The sequence below is a fragment of the Hipposideros armiger genome, unplaced genomic scaffold (genome assembly GCF_001890085.2).
Source record: "Hipposideros armiger isolate ML-2016 unplaced genomic scaffold, ASM189008v1 scaffold_443, whole genome shotgun sequence".
NCBI lineage: Eukaryota > Metazoa > Chordata > Mammalia > Chiroptera > Hipposideridae > Hipposideros > Hipposideros armiger.
Genome location: NW_017731793.1, coordinates 1,157,839 through 1,165,706, shown reverse-complemented (window position 1 = coordinate 1,165,706; position 7,868 = coordinate 1,157,839).

Sequence of the window (7,868 nt, the reverse complement as noted above, 5' to 3'; positions counted from 1 at the left end):
CGTTTACCCTCCGGTTTCAGTTTCTGGAGGCTCAGATGGGATGGCCTCAGGATTCTCCAGTAAGTCTTTTGGCTTCGGAGGGTCTCAGAGGCTGACTGGGACTGGGTGGATTTCTTGGCGCAGGACTGACCTCTGGAAGCAGCTGCTGAGCGATTTTGCTCGCCTAGGTGGGGTTTGTGCCAGCCGTCCCTCCTCTGCCCCCCCCCATCACGGATGCCTTTTCTGCTCAGTTGAGATAGAATAAGCAGCATTTGCTCTGTTTTCCTGCTCTAGTTACTGGTTCTGGAAGTGGGATGGCTGTGGCGTGCACAGCCAGAGGATTTTGCACTCACCGTCTGAGGCTCCTCTTTGAGGGCCATCTGGGGGTCATATGGATCCATTGGCGCCAATAAGTGAGGCTGCAATATTCAGCAAGGCATAACACCCCCACTAGTAAGGGGTTCTGGTTGCAAGCTTGCTCTGGCTCTGGAAGTGCACTTGTGGTTGGCAATATTGTTCCCCAGGACGTGGGGCCCATCTACTGCACTGCAAAAGCTACCACATCTGGTTTCAGCCTTTGGGCATCTGGTGGTCTTAAGGTCACATCTGGTTTCTGGTTTTAGCCCACTGACTGATTCATGGTCGATGGACCATGTATATAGAGTAAGACGATGTCGCATCCAAATCTGGTACCTAGCTAGGTCTGGTTTAGCTGGTGTTCAGATCCGAATCTGGTTTTTCTGGGTTTTGTCTGTCTGAGCCAGGCAATACTTGGATCTGTGTCTGTGTGTGTGGGTTTGTACTAAGAGCAGCTGCATTTGTTCCATCTCAATAATGGGATCTAAGGTTTCAATCCCAGCTGGGAGCTCATTGGGCAGAGTATCAGGTACATTGGCAAAACTAAGGCTGTAAGCCGTTGACCAAAAAGAAATTAAAGTCCTATTGCCATACTGTTTGGCCAATGTATATATCAGATTCTGGAGAGCGTTGGCCACTCAACGGGTCATTGAATTATTATACTATCTTGCAACTAGAATTGTTCTGTCAGAGGTCTGGGAAATGGAATGAAATACCTTAAATACAGATGTTCATGAGTTTGCATAATTTGGAAACTAGCAAAGAGGGAAACAAGCTGGTGGTTCAGAGGCAGACTGCCTCGGTGCCGGAACCAGCAGCTGCCCCAACCTCTGATTCTAGACCAGGGGAACTAAAGGATGAGGAGGAACTCAATGTCCTGGTGGCTGGAAATCGATACTCAGGATGTCCAACCAATCCTCCACCGCCAGGGGTGTCTGAAATAGACAGGGTTGATGGCATGGTCTCCCCGTCTTGTACCGGACAAGGTACCCAATTCAGAGTAAGGCTAGAGAGCCAAGGGACCACGCCAGGGCAATACCCTCTGTGGTCGCTGGCTGTGGGAGTTGGCCCTGGGGGACAGTCCGCCGGATACTATTGAGCACATACCTGCCTTTCCACCTCAGATTTGACGAACTGGAAAAACCTTAACCCCTTCTAGCAAGATAACCCCCAAAAGATGGCTGATCTAATCTCCTCAGTGTTTTCCACCCACCGGCCCACCTGGGCAGATGTACAAGCCCTGCTCCACATGCGGCTGACTGCAGATGAGCGAAGGCTGGTGATAGGCAAGACCAGAGAAGAAGCTGAGAGGTTACACCAGGAGGACCCTCATGGGACCCTGGCACCAGAAGGGGCAATCCGTTTTGTTGAACCAGACTGGGACCCCAATGACAGGGATGATCAGTGCAGATTAGAACATTACCTGCGATGTCTTATAAGGGGGCTACGTAAAGGGGTGCCAAAACAAAAGAGCTTAAATGTGGTACAGTTGGTCCAACAGAAACCAAATGAGGATTCCTCAGGTTTTAGAGAGAATTTACCAAGCCTGAAGACAATGAACTGATATTGATCCCCAAGCAGCTGAAAATTCTCACATGATCAGTATGAGTTTTGTCTCCCACAGTACCCCAGACATCCAGAATAAATTCCAAAAGTTAGATGGCGTCATGAGCATGCCACATGCCCAGCTTGTAGATGTTGCTTACAATGTAGCCATGAGTAACAAAAGGCGCCATTTTTCTGAATCAGATAAAGGGGTATGAGCCACAGAGTACGAATAGACGGCGCCTGGGCCCTCCACTAGAGAGAGACCAGTGTGCTTATTGCAGAGAAAAATGACACTGGAAGAAGAAATGCCCTAACCGAGGCAAACCAAAGGGCCGGAAAGCACCAGTAGCCCTGATGGCCAAAAGGATGGCCGGTTCTGAGGAAGAGTGATGGGCCCCGGAGTCTCCTCTGTTCCCCAAACAGACCTTAGCGATCTCCCCTAAGGAGCCTCGGGTACAATTGACAGCGGAGAACAGGAAAGTAGACTTTCTTCTTGATACTGGCACTATATACTCCGTTCTGAATGAGAAAATTACTGGACTTTCGAGACAAAATGTTCAAATTACTAGGGTGACAGGCAAGCTAGAATATCAACATTTTCTGCAACCATTACAATGTGTAGTTGGTGATACACATTTGCAACATAAGTTTCTATGTATGCCTGATTGCCCAATACCTCTGCCCAGCTGGGATTTACTCTCAAAACTGCATGCTCAAATAACCTTTGCTCCTGAAGCGAACCAGCTCCATCTATAGCTTCAGACTGAAAATGCATATCGACTCCAGGTGCTCCCGGAAGACCTGACGGCAACGCTGGAGAACAGAAACTGTGGAATTAGTTTACTCCAGTCAGCCAGATCTACAAGACCAACCCATCCAGGACCCAGATAGCACTCGTTTTGTGGATGGAAGCAGCTTCATCGACAATGGGAGACGAAAAGCGGGGTATGAGAAGGTTACTCTGGACCAAATGATAAAACTGCGACATTTATCGGCAGGATGTCCACCCAGAAAGTTGAACTCATTGTACTAACCCGTGCCCTTGAACTAGCCAAGGGAAAACGAGTTAATATTTACACTGACTCTAAATATGCTTCCCTGGTATTACATGCTCATGGGGCCATTTGGAAAGAACGTGGCCTCCTTATAGCTGAGAAGAAATAAATAAAACATGTCGCAGAAATTGTACAACTACTTGAGGCTGTCCAAGAACCCACCCAAGTGGCTGTAATGCATTGTCCGGGGCATCAGAAAGGTGGAGATCAATTGGCAACAGGAAACAGACGAGCCGACTTTGCAGCCAAGGAGGCAACCCACCTAGATATATTTATGGCCCAGGTTCTCAAAATAGTTCTCCAGAAGCATCAACTTACCTCTTCAGAAATGGACCTGCAAGAGGCATCCAAGAGGGGCTACACACAGAACAGTTCAACAGGGAAATAGAAGGTCAACCTGGAAGGGAAAGTCTTCATCCCCTCCTCACTCCTGCTATCGGTGCTCCAAGAAATGCATCAGGCCACGCACTCTGGGAGGGGTGCCTTACTTGATTATGTAGCCCCCTGGATCACTAAAATTCACTTGACACAAATAGCTCAAGATATTATCAATAAATGCTCAATTTGCCAGAAAAATAATCCAAAAACACATCCAGACGCTAGAGGCCAAGGTCGTCAGTACCAAGGCCAGCTTCCCTTTGATGACTGGCAGATTGACTTCACTCAAATGCCCAGGGCACGGGGAAATTACGGGCACCTGCTTGCATGCATAGATATTGGGTTGTCGGAAAAGTCATGACGTATTGTTTCTACGTTTTTCATTGCAAAAATGCGTCAAGACTTTTCCGACAACCCAATACTTTCTCTGGCTGGGTAGAAGCATTTCCCACTCAAACAGAAAAGGCAGCTAAGGTAGTCAAGGCACCACTCCGGGAAATCATCCCCAGGTACGGACTCCTCTGAAGTCTGCAAAGTGACAGTGGACCATCGTTTATCTCAGCCATCACTCAAAATGTGAGTAAGCACCTAAATATTACCTGGAGACTCCACACACCATGGAGACCCCAATCCTCAGGCAAAATAGAATAAAAAAATGAATCATACCATTAAAAAGGCCATAGCAGGGCCGGCCGAGTGGCACATTGGTTAAGAGCTGGCTTGGGAACGCCAGAGGGCCCTGGTTCAGATCCCACATATAAGGGCCAGTGACGCTGCCCTCCACAGCTAAGATGCTGAACAACAGCTCAACCTGGAGCTGGGTTGTCATGAGTCGCCGGCGATTGCGTAGGCTGCAGCCCCTGCTGCAGTGGGTTGCCATGGGCTACCGTGTGTAGCCAGCAGCCAGCTGTGAGCAGCCAGCAGCCCCGTGAGCGGCCGTCCAGAAGCTGGCGACTGATCTGCCTCGCCCGGGAAGAGCGCAATGATGGTGCCAACTTGGGCCAGTGAAGCGACACCCTCCACAACTAGACTGAAGAACAAAAGGACAGCAACTTGTCTGTTCCCCTTCCCCCAATTCCCCAATAAAAATCTTTTTAAAAAAAGGCCATAGCAAAACTCTGCCAGGAAACTCAGTTACCATGGATTCAAGCACTGCCACTTGCCCTGCTAGGAGTCCAGTGGCTCCTCGAAGCAGGCTTAAAATTAAGGCCATTTTAAATTGTTTATGAGAGATAATTCCAGGCCCTAAGGGATATAGCTCCATCTGAGTTTAACCATGATTTACATGTTAGAACTTATCTTAAGGAACTTACCCAGGCAGTAGAGCTCATATATAAATTTGCCCTCAACAGGGAGCTGGCCCCATCAGAGGGACCCTACCATCTGTTCAAGACTAGAGACAAAGTACTACTTAAAACTTGGAAACACCAAGGACCCATTGACCAACTAAAGGAACAGTGGACCAGACCTTGGACAGTGCTCCTGACCATGAACTTGGCCATCAAACTTGAGGGAATTCAGCCCTGGATTCACCACACCAGAATAAAAAAGACAGAACCAGAAGATAGAAGAAAAGATACTATAACATGAAGATCAACGCTATTAGGGAACCTCAAATACTTGTTCTCACGGCAGTCTTCCTAGGGTGTTCCTTGGAGGGACTAACACTATTTGAAAGGAATGAAAATGTCTAGGTCTATCTGGCAAAACATGTACTTAATAGCTCTGATTTTTGCCTTTCAGGAGGGGCGTATGTAGAACAGACCTTTACCTCCTGCTTAATAGTAATTTGTACCCCACTAGAGACTATCAGGAATCACACGATGTTCTAATCCATTGACAAGCTTATGTCATATTCTTAACATCTGTAACTGGCGTCCTGTCGTTACCAGGAAAGATAAAGCTATGTTTTCCCTCAAGATCTTGGTGGTGACCCCCATAGAGAGTTGTGTTATGTTTACTGGTCGTATCCACTTTTGTTTTGTCATTACAGCCGACGCAGACCTGAACTGCAGTTCCACCACCTCAGTGAGTTATGCCAATGGACATGTTAAGTTACCCGCTGGCTGGTTCCTCATCTGTGGAAGAACTGTTTATTCCTATGTGCCAACCAATAGTTCAGGGGGGCCTTGCTCCCTTGGAAGACTTACTGTTTTTCTGCCGCAGAGACCCCACCCAACCAGACATCGCAGGGAAATTGCTTTAGGCCCTAACTGCAACAGCAAGCTACACTTATCTAGTACAGCTGAATATGTAGCTTTACCTCTCTTTGTGATGCCAGCTATAACTATTGCCCTGAACACAGAAATCAGCAGAATGGCCTGCTCTATGGTAAAGGCGCTGAATGCCACCTCTCAGGTCATCCATGCTATTGGGGAAGAACTAGGACAAGTTAGAGAGGCCATACTTGAAAATCAGGCCACTATAGATGATCTGTTGTTAAAACATAACCATTGATATGAAGAATTCATAGGGCTTTGCTGCTTTAACCCTATCGATAAGTCCCACCGAATTGAGGGGAACGTTAAGCAAATCCATGATTTCGTATCTAATATCAAACAGAGAGAAGGGTTCCTTGGTCTTGATCTATCCCAACTCATCTGGCTCCCCAACCTTGCTGGTTGAAGGAAAGCATTTCTTATTTTTCTGTTATTTGTCTTGCTGCTGTATTCAATGTGTCTCTGCTTATAGGTCTATAGCCAGCTGGCTGCTGAAGGCCTGACAGACACCAGAAGCTCGAGCCTTTCTTCGACATCGCAGAGACCAATTTCACCCCAAACTAGTCTCATAGATATGGACTTTACCTTTTGACGGTGGGGAATTGAAACAGGGCCCGGTTGGGACCCCCACAAAACAGGCCTTGCAACATCCCTGGCCTCACCTCTCCCTGCTCTAGAGCTTAACAATTGATCAACCCCCTCCCTGCTGTTTGAGCTTAGAATGTCCCCTGTCCCAGTTCCCTGCTTTAATTACCCAGAAACTTATGCTTGCTTACTAGTCACAATGCCCCTTGTGTTTGCCGGTTACAATCTCTATGGCCTAGCACTCTTTCCAGGTTACTGCCATCACTGCTTCTGGGTTGGTGACCACGTTAGAGAGCCATATCACCAGAAGGGAGGCACCATGCAGACCCCCAGAACCATCACGTAGCCTCTGGAGGAATATCCAGATTTTTCCTAAAATATTCCAAGCTAGGGCTGGCAGGGTGGCTCAGTTGGTTAGAGTGCGAGCTCTGAGCAACAGGGTTGCCGGTTCAATTCACACATGGGCCAATGAGCTGTGTCTGAGCTGAGCTGCCACTGAGCTGCCAAAGGGTGGCCGGATGGCTCAGCTGGTGAGAGCGTGTGCTCTGGACAACAAGGTTGCCGATTTGACTCCCTCATGGATGGTAAGCTGTACCCCCCCACACACACACACACACAAACACACACAACTAGATTGAAAGCAGAGGATGGACTTGGAGCCGAGCTTGCACCTTCCACAACTAAGATTGAAGGATAACAACTTGCCTTGGAGCTGATGGGTCCTGGAAAAACACTGTGTTTTCCTTCCCCAATTCACCAATAAAAATCTTAAAAAAACAACAACAAAAACCCCAAGCTAGTCTGAGAATGTTAAGGCAGTTTTTGAAGGTGTTAACCTGCTGCCTTCTCAGACCACCAGTGCTCTGATAGTAACACTTATTTCATGACCCAACAACTCCTGTGTCGATCTATTGGCTGAGCAGCACAGGCAGCACGAGCCCCCGGACTTGTTTGGCTTCCGGTTTCATCCTGACCTCCCGCTGTTCAAACATGCCAAATAGACCAATTTTTTATTCTAATAGACCAATTTTGGTCTCCCACAACAACTCATTCCTCCGGCTGTGCCCAACAATTTGGTGGTCCGTACAGGGAGCCGCCTTTGTCTACCCTTCGGCAGACAACTTAGGTAAGTCTTCCCTCTTCCACCCTTCTGCTGGGTCAGATTTGCCATCCAATACAAGACCTAGTGCTAGGCCTGACTGTGTCCCTTGACCAGGCCCCTGGGTCAGCCCCGGTCTGCACCCTTCCCCTCCGCTGGACCTGAAGAAACCCACAGCGGAACGCCCTGCCACTTTTCCTTGTCCTCCAGGTGATTAAGAGGGTCTAGACTACCTCCTTTACAACCTCCTCCACCGGCAGGGTAAATGGAAGGAGGTCCCCTACCTCCTGGCTTTCTTTGAGTTGTGACAAGACTTGTCCCATTTCCCACCTAAGAGCAGACCATGCTTCTTGGGTTTAACTTCAGCCTCTCCTACTCCCCCTGCTCCAGAGTCCTCACCCCCTAATCCTGATCTAGATCTTTTCAAACACCCCCCCCCATTTTTGTTCTCCTCCCTGACCTCCGCTAGTTCAACCCCCCCCACCATATCAACCCGCTACCTCTGCATCTCCGCCAGATACTTCCTGTTACTCCTCCTCCTCAAAGTCTGACACAGGTTGAATCTAAACTAGGTTCCTTTTCTTCTGATTCCTCCTGCTTTACTAAAAAGTTTGAATACCTCACCCTTAGCTATGACCTTACTTGGCG